The 17335-nt window shown below is 48.7% G+C and overlaps 1 long non-coding RNA gene across 2 annotated transcripts in view; it reads left to right on the forward strand.

The window, feature by feature from the left end:
• The window catches only part of LOC140259465 (uncharacterized), a 79355-nt gene that overhangs the window by 54076 nt on the left and 7944 nt on the right, over positions 1–17335 (forward strand). Inside the window, exons 1-2 of one of the 2 annotated variants that reach the window (XR_011905407.1) lie at positions 12942–13080; positions 15223–15303. This is a non-coding gene — a long non-coding RNA (uncharacterized lncRNA). Of the gene's footprint in view, positions 1–12941; positions 13081–15222; positions 15304–17335 lie in introns of those variants that run through there. The other variant, XR_011905408.1, reaches the window with a different exon arrangement.

A 17335-nucleotide genomic window follows, 5' to 3' on the forward strand; every position in this document is an offset into this window, starting at 1 on the left:
TAGTCCTGAAACCTTACTTTGAATTCTGCTCCAGCTTTCAAATCAGGCAAACAGCCTATATGGAATTAAATGGGTTATTGGAGGAGAACCATCGGGGATGAATGTCCCTCATTTCCTAGAAGTCATTTTCTACCCTAACACACAGCAGTGCGTCCTGTTGCTGTCTTTGTCTATGCTAGAGAGAACCTACCCAGCTCCCAAAGAGGAGGAATGAGCCTTGCAGCATCAGCCCCCTGGAATGGGAGCTGCTCTGGTGATACAGTGTACCTGGGTTGATGATGCTTTGGTGATGTGTGTCTTACCTGGTTAATGTCCCTTGCAAACTGGGCCAGGTCTCTCTGCTGTAGACAAGCAGGGTGTTTATTTGTGAAACCGTTGTGAAAGAGAGTGTTTGAGCCCTTCTAAGACCAAGCACAGACTGTGGGGTGCTGGTTGCTGACTGCTGCTTTATGGGGGTGCCTTCCCATTCAAATCAGTTTCATGCCTTCTTCTACCAATTGTGCTGTGCCTAAAGCCCCTCCGAATGGGTGCTCGTGTCCTGGCAGAGCCCAGGAGGTGTCTTCCAGCCAAATGGCCATGGTTTTTCACTTGTCTGTGGAGGCGAGGAAACAGTTGACTACTTTCCCTGCAAGCTATGGTCAAATGTCTTTTATCTGCTATTATCCTGGTTTTCTTTGCAATGCTTACATTCATGCAGATCCTCATTTCTATGTCCCTTGCTTCTGCTGCCAGCATGGCAAAAGTCTTACAGGCACCTCTCCAAGCACGTCCTTGTCTTGTGTTGATCAATAGGCTGCTGGGTGTGCTGTTAGCTGTAGCTGTGCTGCTGTCAGTGGGACCCACCCATGCCCACCCTCTGCAATGGAAGGAAGGCAACCAGATGTTCCTTGTGGGCTCAGGAGACTGGAACAGGGAAACAAAGCTTGGCCAGCATTCATGTTTCATACTGCTGGTGTGCTTTACTGGGCCAAAGAATGCTGCTCAAGCACAGTGTAATTAAGGGCCTTACAGCACTATTGTGCTAGGACTTTGCTAAACAGGCCCAGAGTAATCCTCTTGTGAGTCCAACAGGAACCGTACGCATGTCTCCTACACCAGACTTTGGCTTTAGGTGGGGATTTGTGTGTTGATGAGATGTTGGGATATGGCTGCGTGGATGTGAGCTTCCTCTGAAGACCATTAGCACCCTGGTCAGCCAGGCAAAACGCTCCAAGTGTTTTCACTCCAACTCTTATGGTTTCTGGTGCTCCCAGCCAGGAGGAGGGAAAGGAGGACATGAAAACGAGTGGCCTTTAACATCATCTGGATCCGAGCTGTGGAAAAAAGCACTTGCAGGTCTTTGTGCCGTAAACCCAAACTGGTTTCTGTCGTCTTTTCTGTAGGTTCTAAACATTTTGGAGAAGTAGGGAGGGAGAAATCAATGAAGTCGGGTGGCAGTTTTACAACTGGAAAGATGTGAAGTAAGTCTCTTTCAATGGCAGAGCAGCAGGTGGCCATTGCTCCTGGTGTGTATCTCGGTGAAGCAATGAAGCTCTGCAGAGCAGCAGTGGAAGGAGCATCATGCAGAGGGTTGGGTAGGGCATTAACCCCTTGCCCAGCTGGTTTTCCTGGCCCCATTCCCAGCTTGTGAAAGGAAGATTTACGTTTATTTTGTTTTTCAAATTGTTCCCATTCTCCGGGAAAGTTCATTTTATGCCCTTCCAAGGTTTTGATGGGGGGTTTTTCCTTCGTGCTGGCTCAGGCTCCCTTCTGTGCTCAGCTGGGAGTGTGCCCGGGGCAGCAGCACTTCTCTGTGCGGTGCTGTGGGGTGGGCGCTCCCATCTGTAGGGCTTCAGTCCATGGCGTTTGTGCGGCTGGTCTGGGGACGTGCGAACTGCAAAGGACTGTGCTGGGCTGGGTTTGCTGCGAGCTGCCACAGGCCCCTTCTTTGTGTCCACATAGGGCTTCCTTTGGAGGCACTCAGGAGGGAGCGTGCTTTGGGTTTTTGTCTGTCCCCACTTAAACCTCCGGGCTGGCGTTCAGGCTCGGTGTCAGGCTGGGGACTCCTTTAGCACACGGTGTTTGTTCTCAGCAGAGCCTTGAGCAGCTGTTTTCCTTGGACGTGTTCCCTAGATCAAGAGTTAGCACATGCTTGCCATGAGATCTATTTGGTAAGTGGGCTGAGAATGGAGATGATCTTGAACTAGTTTGGCTTGCATCTGAGGAGCAGAACAGGCTCGGGTTAGTATTTGTATGATATTTTGGAGCTGGAGGCTGCTGTTAGGCTCATCTGTACAACTCCAGTTGAGACGGTTGTGACGTGAACACAGACATGCACGTGTCCAGTTGCTGCTGTCCGTGTGTGGGTGACCTCTGTACAGTGGACGGGGAGGAGAAACTAAAGAAATTCAGTCGTTCATTGAAGTGGGAAAACGAGTCAGCGTCTAATGTGTACTCGGATCCTTATACACAGAGCTGGCTCACGCATCCCATAGGAACAAACTTCTGTGCCAGCCATCACTGATCCATCACCTGCAGTGGTTCCTGGGCTTGGGATGCAGCAGCCATGCTGACCACTGGGCTCTGCTCACTCCGTGTCTTTGTCCCCTGGAAGCACAGCTGCAGATTGCTGGGCATGTTCCTCATCTGCCTGCAGGCACAGAGAAAATCCAGCCGCAGGAGTTGTGAGATTTGTGCCCACGCAGCTCTTGGTGTGTTCACCCTCTCCAGCAGCAAGGATTGGGCATCCCATGCAGCACTGCATGGCCTGGGATCTGTGGGTGAGTGCAGCAGTCAGCACTCCAGCAGGGAGATAACGTGGGGATGGATACGTGCTGTCCTTACCATGTGCTACTCGTATGGAAGAATAATCCATAAATCAAGATATTACAAGGTTATTTAGCAATTCTTCAACTGTTATACACGTGTCAACAACAAATAAAAGAAGCATTTGATAGCATTAGTCCATGTGCCAGGAAATCCTCCTGGTTCCTTCCCTTACCTAGGGAAGGGGAGACCTCAGGCTATTTGGATTAGCACACTGTGCTGCGATGCTCCTGCACAGGCAGCTCTTTCCTGCGAAGCACTGCCAAGAATTTGCTTGTCACAGAGATGTGTAATGCGATTGCACTGGAAAAATACATGCAAATGTTTTGCCTCAGCTTTTATTTTTTAGTTTTCTTTTTTTGCCTTTTATGTTTTTATTTTTATTTTTTTTTTCTAGAGGGGAAGAGATCTTGATTAAACAGTAATTAGGAGTGTTTTGGACAACACAAGGCAGCCTCTCTCCCAGGTGCTTAATAAGTGCCAAGACTGTGTTGAGTGAATTGTTTACTTAGCGTAGTGATAGGAGGCAGTTATTGCCATGCTTAGCAGAACCACAGCTTTGTGTACGGGTAACCCTGGGCAGCTCCATGGCAGAGGAGCTCTGTGCCACCACTGCCCTGTGTCCTAAGCCACATCAGGGAGCCAAGAAGTGGGCAGAGCCTCTGTGTGGCTCCAGGGCACAGCACTGGTGGCCCAGCCCTGGGTGGGCAATGCTGCTGAGGCGCTGGGCAAAGGGTTTTGTGCAGCGCTGGGGCTGAAGGATGGAGGAAGCAGCTCGTCTTAGAGTGCTGCTATTTTGTTTTATTCTTTTTTTTTTTCAAAGATGCATTGATAGATTTTTGGATGATGCTCCAGCATAAAAAAAATAAATAAAATAATAAAAAAAAAAAATCAATGTCCCAGTGATTGTACCAGGAAGGGCAGTCGATTGGTGAAAAAGCTGCAGCAGGCATATTGGGAAATGGATTTTTTTCTGCCCTCCAGACATTAGCTTGAAATTCTTTGAAACGAGGAGAAAACAATCTGTGTCAGAAATGAAAAATTAAGGAGGTTAATGTGATGCCTTTTCCACTTTGAATTTCTCTGAATTCCAGGATGTCCTTGGATGCTGGTGGGAGCAGAGTGAGGGAACTTTACCAGTCCTGCCCTGCTGTCTGTGGGCTGTCCTGCATCCCTGTCCCTGGTGGGACAGACACATGGACATGTGAATGGACACAGGGAAGGACAAACAGACACACGGCTGCCAGGTGTGGGTTGGGGAGGTGGTGCCCAGGGAGGTGTCTCACCCGTTGTGCAAGACTGTCCTTGTCAGTGTTTGCTGGGGACAGGCTGGGGTGAGGGGTGTGTTTCTGGTGAGCTGGCTCCAGGGTGTTGCAATCAGTGGATGTCTTTTGAGATCGGCTGCTTGATCGAGGTCATTTGCTCAACAGTGTTAACGAGCAATAATTTCTAAGAGGGGGGGATCAGTGTGAAGTATTCGGGCAGGGGGCTGCTTCCTGTGCCTGGTACGCTCCCTGCCTTTCCATAAGGACATATATACAGGCGTGCACATCTGCACACACACACATTCTCTATGCCTCCTCCCATGGTGGCTGCTCAGCTGCTGGGAACGGTGCTCCGAGAGCACAGGGTGGGAAATTTTGTGCCGTTGTTTTTTCTGCCTCGGGTAATTGTCTGTGCTTCAGCCTTTCTAAACAAAATGTCTCTGTGGGGACCACTTTTCCCAGTCCCTTGGGTGGTCTTTTTATGCAGGTTTTTATCCACTCTGTGGTAGGCTACAGGCAGCTCTCCAGAGAGCTGGAAAAACCTCTGCCTGCTTTACCCTATTGCAGAGGGGAAAAAATGAACACCCCAAAGCTTTGGCTGGAGGAAATTTGTACATTATCTAGGAGCGGGCCCTGCAGCACATGCTGACAGCTTACAGCATCCTGCCTGGCTGGCACCAGGGCTCTGTTTTGCTGGCTGTGCATTACCTGTTGGCTGACGATGTTTACTTCAAATGCATTTTTCATTTGGAATTATTGCACAGGGTGCATTGTGAATCAAGTGGGCAGCAGCACACGAAGCCAACTCACTGCCATTCCTTCTCTGAACCTCGGCCTTGCTGTGCTTGCGTGGTCAGAAGTTGGGATGTAACGAAGTTAGTGGGTTTGGGACTTTTATAGCATGGTGTTTCACTGCGTTATCGTGGCTGATTGGTGCAGCATCCAAAACTGAAATGGTTATGAAAGGGAAATGGGCAAGTTTTTGGAAGCATAGTTAATTTGTGGTTATTGATGGTGATGGTTTGGCTCTGTAAATCTCTCAATAGGTAACTGCAAGGCAGGATCTTCCTATCCTGGGAAAAAGAGCACTCTCCTTGGTCCAGTTTCTCACATTTTGGTGGTGCTGGCTGGAAAACCTTCTGCCTGCCCCAGAGCAGAGGCTGGGCCAGGAGCAAGGAGCAGAGCTGCCTTACCTGGTGCGGCCGAGCCACCCGGGTGTGAGATGGGGCACATTATGTTTATAACGCGGATCTAATTACGAGAAGATGTGTGTTTCCTCATCTTCACTGTCATTATTTATTGCATCAACTAGGCAGCAGAGACAGTGGCCACTTGTTCCATCTGCGTGATTCCATCATTCGATTCATTTCTTTTTATTTCAGCTTTGCAGAAGTGGAGAGGAAAATCAGTGAAGTTAACTGTGAGGTAGCAGGGAATAGCGAAGGACATATGGGTATGTAAGGGAAGCAGATGGCCTATCTGACTAAACCACATCATATAAGTTTATGAGTCAGGCAGGTGCTCTTTCCTGCTGTTTTATAGTGATGTCTTAAGGATTTCCCTTTTGATATACGAGGGCAAATCGTCAGCCGAGCCCTTCTCTATCAGAGGCTAATCCAAAAGTAAATCACTCTAAAGCAGCAGGAGAGAGGTCTTGCAAGGCACCCACTATAGAGATATTCTTTTGTTATAAATCATCAGAGTCATGTTCTTAAGAGATTATGCTGGAAAAAGCAAACAATATAAAAAGGTCAAATACAAATAGTAAAAATGAAATAGTTTGTTGCCTTGCTCTGTCTGCTCATGGTGGAGAGACCACTCGGCAGCGAGAGGCACTGCTCTGTGGGCTGAATGAGCTGCTGGGCTGGGACACAGGGCTGGGCTGCATGGGCTGTCCCATCACACCTTGAATTTTCAGAACACAAAGATGTTCTCTTGGCCCAGAACGTTATTTATAAAGCAATGAGAATGGAAGAGATGGAGAGCCTACCTTGGAAATATTTCTCAGAAATAACCCAGTGGATCTGAATTAATTTTTCAAATCGATACGTTGTCAGCCTGATGTATTTGCCATGAAAAATTGGGGTCTGATCAGTTAACCCTTGGCAAATTTATAAGTGGCTAAACCCGAGGCATTTAGTTAGATGTCTCAGACAGCCCTATTAATGAACAGGGGTGGTGCAGGGGCTGCATGCAGCTCAGGCTGGGATGGGCTCAGGTGGTGTGGGTTGGAGACAAGAGAACGCTCCTGAGAGCTTCCTTTTTCCTTTTAGAAGAAACAAACCCAAAAAGCCTCCTAGGAAACGAGATGCAGAAGGTCAAGTTAATGAAGCAAGACTGCACCGCTGAGCACTGAAAAGTTAAAATATGCAAAACTTAACCTCAGGTGCACAACTCTGACTCTGCCCCCTTGTGCATATTCATTAAAATACAGTCTCTAATTACATGTCGTAAGCTGGCTGAGCTGCGTGTGTCCTTAAGTGCAGAAGTGAGGACTGTGCTCTGCTGTACATGTAGTACTGGTGGTTGTCAGCACGAGGCCGAGGCTGGCGGACCCAACACTGCTGCTGCTGCTCCAGCCTGACATGTGATGTGCCTGACCACGCAGCCACACACTGCTCTGCCCTTCTGGTAAGCCCACAGATTAGATCTGACTTCTGCACCACCAGTGTGCTGGTACCTATTGATAGAGATGCTGCTTGCACCCATCTAACGCCCACAGGCACTCGTTTTCCTCATTTTGATTTGCTATAAAACTGTGTTAGGGGCAAATTTCAAAGGGAATTCCATGGATGTAAGTAGGGATGGTGGAGGGCTGTACCCCATCACTGGCCTGCCTACAAGAGAATTTTTTTCTATATCCATACAAAACATAGTTAATGACTGAGTGAACAATCAGTGCTAATTGCTCATAGCTGTAGAGCTTTGTTAGTGTGTGTCGGTTGGGTTTTATCCTCATGTGTCTCCTTCAGCTGTCCCTGTAGAAGGCTAATAAATTACAGCTCCAACAGTTGCGTGTGCGGGTGATGTGTGCAACCAGCTCAGGAGCTTACTGGTGTGACAAAGAGGCTTCTCTTTGGGCAAGTTAGGAGTAAGTTATTATGGCTTCCACTACACAGAGAGCTGCATTGAAAATAAGAACAGGAGCGTTGGTGCTTTCCTTGCAGGAGTGCCTGAATAAGGCCTTGCTCAGAGCAGATTGCTGTGCTTGCTTCTCTGGTCCTTCTGGGACCAGCAATAAATGGGTTAATGGTGCTGGCATCTTGTTTTTTTTAGTTGGGCCTCTTCCTGGTTGACTTCAAACTGTGTGCTAGTTACAGCCAATTGCATGGACTCCAATTAAGGAGAGAGGTGGGTGATTCAGCCATTTCTGAGGACAGCTTTTAGATGTCTAATTCTAATTAGCTGAGAGGAACATCACCAGACACATGAAGTGTTGGCTCTTCAATGATAAGAAGTGAGCAGGTTCTGGGTTCTGTCTTCAGGGCTTCCAGGCTGCCACGTGTCCTGCATCAGCTCATATCCAGGGTGCTTTTGAAACCAATGCGTGGTGAAGGAATACAATGAAAACTTGGATGCTGGCGTATGGGGTGGAAGAAGTGCAGCAGTGCAAGCTGTGTTAGCTCCAGGATCGCCGATTGAGATGTTAACTTTTAGAAAGTGTAATCAAATACCTGTCTGAAAAAAAAAATGGTCTAAAAGATCCAAATTTCCCCTTATTTTTGTTATTTTGAAACCTTTCTCAAGGTCTGCATCACTCCTGCTGTCGGCCTCTTGTTGGTATCTGACCCATCATACACTGCACGTCTCTTGAGACCCATAGCAGTGCCTTCTCCACTACCTGGTGCTGAGCTGAGTGCTGAACCTCCATGTCTTTGCTGGGGAGCACCTGAGCTCCAGCAGTGTTTAAAAGCAGGAAGAGATCAGATAGATAAAACACTCATTGTTGACACACAAAGTCAACACTCCTAGGAAAGAGTTAATAGTGCTCTGTCCGCAGATGTCCTGATGGAGTGAAGGCAAGCAATGATATTTTATATCATTTTGATATCCGGTCTAAATTAGGCCTGAGGGAAAGACTGTGGCCTATTTAACCCAGCATCTGTCAGTTATCATTATTTTCAGCCAACTTTAGTAGTTTCAAGTACACAATTTATATTTGGGGGGAGGAGAGGAAACGAGGCTCATAGGAGCTGAGTTTGGCTACTGTTGTTCTTGCTGGAAGAGTTTGCAGCAGCCCTTTTGAAGTTGTTGCATGAAAGAAGAAATGAGGAATAGCAAATGTTGCTGAAACTGGCCTACAGTCACTGAGAGCAGCACGGACAATAGCACAAGGAAGGGTGTTAGAAGTTGTTTTCAATTGTTAGTCTAGATCAGAACTGCAGTATTTGGTTAATAGTGTTGCAAGAAAAAGGGAGCGGGCTGGCAATGGGATACAACTGTGCAAAAGGCCAACGTGCACTTGGGTGGGGAGTTCTCAGTAAGGATGCAGCTATGCTAATATCAGCCCAGGAGATGAGGAAGCCCATGGGCAGGCTCCCAGCCCCCAGGTGGTTGGTTCTCAGTGCCCACCCGGTGTGCAGATGTAGGGTTTCTGGAGCAGAGCAGAGCCAGGTGAGTCACTGCTATGTGCTGCTGCCTGTCTGGCTGCAGGGGGAGGGAGTGCTCAGGGTAGGAGCCTTATTGTAATTACCTGGAGCTTCTCTTGGTGGTTACCAGCAAACAGCATATTTCTGTCATGTTTTAGAGTGGCTGCTTGATTATTAATCTGCATGTGGAGCGTGTAGCACATTGCAAAGGGGACTCCTTCCTGCCTCGTGCAGATGCTGCAGGCGGTGGTCAGGCAGCTGAGCCATCTTTGTACCTGCTGCCATTGGAACCCAGGCAGAAACCCTGAGCTTATGATCACTAATGCAGTTTTCCTTTATTTCCTCACACTTCCTTGTGGAGTGAGGGAACTTAAGAGCCTACCCATGTCATAAATCCTCAGCCAAGTTAACCCATGACATTGTGGCATCTTGCTTGGGTGAAGGAAGCACAGATTTAGTGGCCATGGAGAAGCTCAAACCTTCTCCTTACAGCAGCTTCTCCCCGCGTGCTGTGCTGTAGGCACCTGGTTTGTGACACGTTGGGTTGTACCCAGCGGGTTTTGTTGAAATGGAGACTAGAATTTGAAACCTGTGGTACAGCAGCACCTTTCTGTGCTTTCACTTTCTGTAGCAGCTCAAAGTAGAAATTATAAATCGCTGGTGAATGCGGCACTGCCTTCTGTAATGGAGACCGGAATTTAAAGGTGACGTCAAGCTGCTGCTCGCCCTTCCAGTGATTCTGTAAGAAAAATGACTTGAAATTCTCTAGGAACTGAAGCATTTTCCTTTGTCCATCAAGGAGCCCCAAAGTCCTGTGCCTGGGAGATGGCATGTGTTTGGGTATGCAAGGTGATATGTTTGTTAAGTACTGATAGGTAGAAACTTGGTGAAGTAGCAGTTGAGATCAGGAACTTCAGGAAATGGAATCAGTAAATGAGAGTACTTGGCAAGTAGGGAAAGGTTTGTGTTTTATTCCAGGTAGAGTGGAGCCTGGGAGAAGGACAGACCTTTTCAGGGACTGGACAGTGTGAGCAGCACTGAACTGTTTGAGTCAGAAGGGACCCTTATAGGGCGTCTGGTCCCACTGCCTGCAGTGCACAGGGACAACCTCAGCTCTGTCGCTGTGGGCTGTGAGCCCATCCTGTGTGGTGCTCATGGCACGACCTGCAGCCAGGCCAGGCTGGGAGCGGTTGGCAGCAGCGGGTTGGCTGTTCCAGCATGCACAGCAGCTCTGGGGTTTCGAGGTGTGCCTGACCCTTCTTATGCAATCTGCTAAAATGCCACGTTGTGTAATGCTGTTGTATAATCAGGGTGCAGGCAGGCCGCAGGATTTCGGCATCCAGGCGGTGCTTTCTGCTGAGCGCTCCCTCCCCTGCAGCACAGAGGGAATCAGTCCCAGGGACTTCCCATTTGCCTCACCATACACCGGTGTGCTGCTGGGCACCAGGACACGCTGCTGGCTCTGTGTGTTGGGTTTTTTTCTGTTTGGAAAGACCGTCAGTGATACCAGCTACCATCTGGAGGCTTTGTGTCAAGATGATGGGTGCTGTTAAGGGCAGATGATGACTTTCCATGTGCCACTGACCCAACTCTTCCTCTTCGCATGCAGGTTGGCAGTTGAGTTGTCTCTGCTGCCTGCCAGTGCCTTACCAGAAGCCTGGGGTGCAAGTCTGGCCCTGCTTTGAGGAAGCACGAAGGTGTTGTCTGGGGGCTCCTTTGAAAATCCAGGAAAGGAGCAGGGACAATTGACCAGAGCTTGATGGCAGTGAGTGTGCCTGCTAGCAGCTCCTGTGTGGTTTATGCCTTGGGTTATACATCCCTCACCCCCTTTGGGCTTCATGACCTGCCACTGATGTGGCAGTGCAGGGCTACAGATGATCAGGGTGTTTAGGTATACTAAACGCATTTCTTCTTACAGAGGCCTCATGCTTTATTTATGCACTTTCTTTGCAGAGACCTGTTATAATATATAAACACATTCTGTCCAGCGCATGGCAGTAAACAACCCAATGACCTGAGATCACACCTCCGTTCCTTGCAGTCTCAGACCTGGCAGCTGGAGCTACATGTGCCTTGAGAGAGGCAGAGGGGCCGTGCAGGCGGGTAGGAAATGAGTAATGGTGACTCATCAGTGCTGGGGGAAGGTGGTGGGTGCTGTTGGGCTGCGGTGATGGTGGCTGTGAGAGCCATTCCTTGGTGTACATCACTGAGTAGAGGGGTTGTCCTTGGGCTTGGGGTGGTTGGCACAAGCAGCTGATTCCTGCTCCTGCACTTAGCATCGCCTTTCCAGGAGAGGAGCTGATATGGGAATCCTGGTCCTTTGCGAGATGTGCTTCAGTCGGTGAGCATGCATGCTAATGGGGACCGACTTTGCAGGAGTTTCCTCACTCTCTGCCCTCATGCTTCCAGCCAACATCACCATGGGCACCACGCTACCTTTACAAAGCTGTCTCGCAGAGAGAATGCCAGGTCTTCCACAGCACAGGCATCTCAAAGGGGTGCTTGAAATGAGCTCAGAGGGGAAATGTATCCAACTGCCTCTAATCACACTCCAGTGACAATGGCACGATTTGGAACATGGCAAACAGGCTTTGAATGTCAGTGCATTGTTCATAGTGAGATATGTGTCATGTTGCATTAGCTCAGGCCGACAGCTACCAGTGGGAAAATATTTCTGCGAGTTCTTCGGAGTGCCCCCACCTCCTACAGGCAGCGACTTGTGCTGTTGTGGTGGCAGCAGAACTGCCTGGCCACGCTGGGAAGCAAAGAGACCATCTGGTGCTGTGCATGCAGAGTCAGCCGAGTGCTGTGTCCGAAGGGCAGGTGTGCCTTGTGACGGTTCTACTCATGAAGTAGATGTCTGGCTGCTTAGGAGATGAAGCCCAGTTTTATTTCTTGGTAACTTTTGCTCAGGAGGCAGAGAGATGGGGTGAGCCGTGCCCAGATGGAAGGTGGCAGCTGGCAGTACTGCGAGCAGGGGAAGCCCTCTTGTTGCTGTCTGCAAGCTATGGAAGCCAGAAGCTTGGGGTGTGCTTTGGTGAGCATGCGGAACAGCGCAGAGCACAGCCAGCCTTGTGAGTGCGAGCAGCCCCAAGGCACCGTGCAGCAGTGTGAGGGTGGAGCAAGCACAAGGTCCTGCACAGCGAGAAGACAGTAGCTGTCTCATGTGGAGGCTGCAGTGCTCTGCACAGAGCCTGCTTTGCAGGGCTGAAAAGCCTTTTGGAGACGTCCTGCATGCCCCTTCTCTAGGAGTGAGTCTCCAGCTCTCCTTTCCCAGAGGCAGAGCTTGGCCAGGCAGCTCACTATGCAGCCTGTGTGCCATGCGGTGCTCGCAGCTCCTGCCTGCTCCCATTACTTTGTTATTCCAGCATCAGCTTTTCTGAGTGCTTCTCTATTTTCTTCCAATGTCAAGAAGGTGAGGGGGTCAAACGCTAATGCAGTATTTCTTTCCTTTCATAAAATGTACCTAGCAGATGAGGAGTGTCAACACCGATTTGTTTTTCAAGTGTTTCTGCAGGATTATTTTCTTGTTAAAAGTGACAAGGAGGTGCAGAACTGTTGGCCTTTAGCCAGAGATGTCATCTCGTCTTCGCAGAGGTGAGCGGGCACAAGATGACAGAGCACTATTTTTTTTTTTTTGTGGGAAAGATGAAAAGCTGATCCCAGTTTAATCATTTCCTTGAAAAGCAAAAGGTGAAGGCGCTCCCCAGTCTTTTTCCAGTTCTCTGTAATGAGAGGCTGGAGAGAAGAGCTGGCAATTAAGCCGTAGTTAGTGCAAGACGGGTTCCCTGATACGTATTGTTGCAGACCTGCTTTCTGTACTGATGTAACTGGCCTGAGCGTGGCTCTCCATCTGTAGCCTTTTCATATTCCATTGCGTCTCCTGTCAGCCAAATCCGACGGTGCCTTTAGCAAAAGGAAGGTGCTCCTGTCGCAGCCACAGCACAGAGCAGCTGGGGAGACCTGTCCTGGCTCCTGTACTCCCAGCCCAGCTGAGGAAGGGACCCTGTGCCCAGTGCTGCTGGTGGGAGCCTTGGCATGCAGTGCACGTCCTGCACTGGGCAGCAAGGAGCCATTAAACGCTGCGCTCCAGTCTTTCACTGCCGATGCTTTCTGGCAGTTAAGGAGACTAATAAATGACTCGCCACTTGACGTAATCATTAAAGGGTCTCTGATGCCATTAAAATCCTCTCCTCTCCCGCCTCCATGGGGGCCTTGAGTGACCCTCCAGGAGAGGGAATGTTGCTGATTAACGATGCCTTCTGCTGGGTCGCTGGTGGGATGGAGGCACAGGAATGGGGCTGGAGCACATCCAGAGGGCTGGTGGTGCAGAAGCATTGATGCCCAGAGCTCTGCAATTGAGCAGTTGTGATGGCAATAAGAGAGCAGCAATAGACTGACAGCGCATCGTTGAGGCACAGGTGAGTGGTGGACTCAGATATCACTGGAAGATGTTTGCTTCTTTAAATTCTCCCATTCTTTTTCAGATGGTCGGGCAGGTCAGGCTTGCTTCAGTTTGGTCAGGCTAAGGCAAAGAAACGAACAGTTTGAAAAGATTTCCACCACAATACTTTTGTTCACAGTCTGTACTTTTTCTTCTAGCAAAGTGCTGCCAGAGCCTCGCAGCCACGTCGTGCCTCTGCAGCAGGGTGATGAGAATAACCTCACGTGGCAGAGCTTGGTGTTCCTGTCATAGCTTTGTGCAGGTTTCCCAAGCCCTGCAATAAGGGTACTTAGGTTTTTAGCTCCTCTTTTCCTTGCAGAACTTGTGTTCCTTGGGGCAGGAGAAGCAGATCCTCCTGAGCCCAACTGTGCCTGCATGGGAATGCTGCCCCACGATGCTGCTCCTGAAACCTGTTCCTTTACAGTGTAAATAATAATCATGATAAAACTTCCTTAGCTTTTCACACAGGGAAAGAAAAACAACATTGGAAAAATGAATAAACTGGAGCCAGCATCTGAAATGATCCCTGCAGGGAGATGTCAGCCAGCAAAAGCAGACAGAGCAGGGTGGAAGTGGGGGGGTGATCGGGGTATTCTTCTGTCATTGCTCCAAGTTCAGAAACCCAACAACTTTGGAGGAAGTTGTAGTTAAAGAAGTAATAAAAAGGCAACTGACTGGCATGGAAGCAACATCAGTGGAATTAATCTATGCAAAGAACAAAGGGAGCAAGGCTCAGGCTGTGCAAGAGAGGCTCTTTGGTGGGGGAGGTCAGGGTGCTTCCATCTGTGCTGGTGGAAAGGTGAGCAGAAAAACAGCAGAGATGGGTCTGGCCTTGTCCAGAGCTAAATGAGCAGAAGTAAGGAATCTAGATCCAGCTTCCCGTGAGTCCTGGCTTTGCTAACGGTGATATCATACCCCGCTTCTCACAGCTTCTGTGATCTCAGAGTAAAGGATTAAAAAATAATAATAATGAAAAGAAATCAAGATAATTCTTTTGTTTGGACAAAAAGGGGAAAATAAAACAACCAACAACCCCCAAAAAACCCCACCCCAAAACCCCTAAGAGCCCTGAAGTGACCTTTGATTCTAAGTGAAGGAACAGGCATGCTGATGGCTTTTTCAGATACGGAGGCTCTCAGCAAAGCAACCCAAGCTCCAGACAGCACTCCTCTATGGGACTGCTGCCGGCAGCGCACACTTGGCCCTATTGTCTATGGGCTTGTATGGACTAGTCGGTGGGAAATGAGGCATTTCCTTTTTGCAGCTTGCTCGCATGGAGTGCAGGAGGTCAGATCCTGCTCTACCTTACGCCTCAGCGTTGTGCTATGGCTTCTGCCTGCTTTACACCAGTGTGAGTGGGATCAGACTCTGCGCTCAGGTGCCGGAGAGCTTTGACCTTCTGGGTCTTTTGGGGCATCGTAAGTTAAATGTCCTGATTACCCTGCACTGTAAATCCAACGTTTTAATTCTTTCCATATGTGAGATCCAGTCTAATAAGCCAAGGTTTAAGACCATGCAATCTATTTGGAATAACCATATGGATTAGGAGTCAGACTGTGCTTTTCTGCTTCTTGTATTTATACTAATGTAGAGACATTTGCTAATGTGCATGTAGCTCATGCTGGTATCCATTTTTTGAAAAATATTACACCAAATGGCTTGCATTAAAATGTTTGAGAAGCAGTACAACTGTGAAAGTTTCTTTCCCTCGCTCACAGAGAGACGCACAACTGTGAAATGAGGCGTCTGCAGGCAGCGCCGTGCCTGGCTCTCCCCACAGCTTTATCTGCAGGGCTGGTGGAGCTCAGTGTTGATGATGAGGCTCACAGACATCCTCAGGTGGCTGGTTACCCAGAGCCCATCCCCACTGCTGCTCCCTATGCCTTGCTTGTGTAGGGTGGCCATTGTCCCTGGGAGGTCCCTGCTGCCCTGCTCTGCCTGTCCCCTGCTCTTGTGTGATGTATGTGGAGCACAGAGCTCCCCAGCTTGCTGCTAGCTCTTGCTTTCCCACTCAGCATTCCCACTGTTTCCCGAGCAGCATTTCTACCTCTCGTCCATGTTTCACCCCTTGCATCTGCTTTTTTGTTAATGAAATGGTTGTTTTGTTACATTCCTGCAGCTGGCAGTATGAGGGCACTGTGCAAGAGGATACGCTGAAGACATCCAGATGAGCATCCCCAGACTGAGGACGAGCTCTCAGGTGTGTTGCTGGCTTTGTTGGCTGTTTGTTGGCTTTGCTTCTGTTCTGAACAAGGGCAGCTTTGGCTCCTGCAGAATCAGGGAGCAGTGGTGTGGGGGGAACACCTTCCCCTAGGGGTAACAGAGGGGACATACTGATGCTGAAACAAGAAGAGCCCTCCCTCAGTTCTCTGGAGTGACCAACGCCAGATAACTTCCCTTCTCCTCAAGGTATTTCTTGTAAAGATGCGTTTCAACTAAAGGAGGAAGCTGAATTACTTTTCCCAGGGTAGCAAAAGCATCTGGGCTGGGATTATAAAGCAGTCAGCTTGTTATGGAAGCCAGAGTCAGGACCTGGGGTCTGAACGAGCGTTGGAAAGCATTTCCAAGTGGGAGTTGCACTCTGCCATCCGTCATTTGTTCAGACGGAGAAGAGGGAGTCAGTGTGAGACATGGCAACTTCTTCCTCCCTGTCTCCAGCATTAATCTAAATGCCAAAAAGCAGACCTTGTGGAATGCACCAGCATTATTGAAAGCACTAGCCTCTAATTCCATATGGCATGAAAATATCCCCCAGGTAGTGTTTAACAGACACCCAGCACTGTCTCACAGCTTGTAGGTTAATGCAGCCAGCTTGGCTGTTTATTCATGCCGGTATTAGGCCATATTGAGGAGCCGTTGTGTTAGGCTGCCTAAGGTGACAAGAGAGCCCAGGGAGAGAAGAGCGCGGCGGAGACGATCCAAACGCTGTGCTGGAAATTGTTTATTGAAAGGAAAGGATCATATTACACTCAATTTTTGCTGAGTTTATCTTGGTTTTTATCAGATTACACGCGGGATAACTCATCAATATTGTGATCCTGCTGACATGTAAGTGAGCCGCTGCATAATTCATGGCTGCTGCAGAGCTCCGGCAATGGGAGGCACATATTTAATTAGGCACTTCACCATTGCACTCTTTTGGAGCAGCTCTGGGGTTGAGCCCATGGAGGCGGATGCTGCAGCACCTGGGCACTCTGCAGCAGAGGGGCTGTGCTGCACCTGGCTCCTCCCCAGTGGGCACGTTTGCAACAGGTTCCTTGCAGCAACAGTGCTGAGTTCAGAGCAGAGCCCCGAGTCATTAAATAACACTGTAATAGGCAGAGAAAGTGCAAAGAAAACTCAGTAATAGCCTGTTAATTTTTTAATGCCTTTATTGAGTAAGAGACAAAGTAACTAATTTCCTTCCCTGCGCTGAACAGTTCAATGAATGAGCTCTACAAAGTTTGGAGCAGGTCAGGATACCAGAGCTCTGATTCCTCTGCTTTGTATTGGAGTACAGGCAATATTTGCAATGCTTTCCTCCCCTGGGCAATAAAGGAATATTATGTCCTCTGTCTTCCTCACTGCCGATTGCTATCTGCCCTCGTGAGGCTGCATCTCAGTGCTCCAGAAAGCATTTGTTATATTTGTAAAGCGGGTTGAGCTATGTCATAGAATCCTATCATAGAACAGCTTAGGTTGGAGGAGATCCTGAAAGGTTCCTGTGGATCAAGGTCTGGTGAATGGAGGAAGAGGAAATAGGGGCGTTACCTTCTGCATGATGTACAGCTGATGGGACGGGCATATTTTGACCTACTCTGCAATGTTGTTGGGTTAAGGCATCATTGGCCATGTGCTGGTTCATCAGGAGATGGGGCATCTTAAAATTGTCCATATTGCATGCAGTGTTGTGGTGGGAACTGGTTTGATCTCAACACCTTTCCGCAGCAATGATGTTCAGCGCTGAATAACACATCCAAGGCTTTGTGTGTGCCTTCCCTTCTTTCACAGGCTATTCAAGAATGGATCAGGGATAGTGAGATTTTTTTCCCCCCCATTTTTGTGGTGCTCTCCTCCATTAATTTCCTGGTTGTAGTACATTACTCATGGATAATTAAGAGTGAGCTATTAATACAACATTTAATATTCAAGTGCAGTGAAGAGGATAGAACAATAAGTCAAAGAATCATATACTACAAGACATTTTGGTTTGGTGATGAAATTTTTTTGCTGGCTTTGGCTATCAGAGCATA

Source organism: Excalfactoria chinensis, chromosome 16 (assembly GCF_039878825.1).
Source record: "Excalfactoria chinensis isolate bCotChi1 chromosome 16, bCotChi1.hap2, whole genome shotgun sequence".
In the NCBI taxonomy this organism is placed as follows: domain Eukaryota; kingdom Metazoa; phylum Chordata; class Aves; order Galliformes; family Phasianidae; genus Excalfactoria; species Excalfactoria chinensis.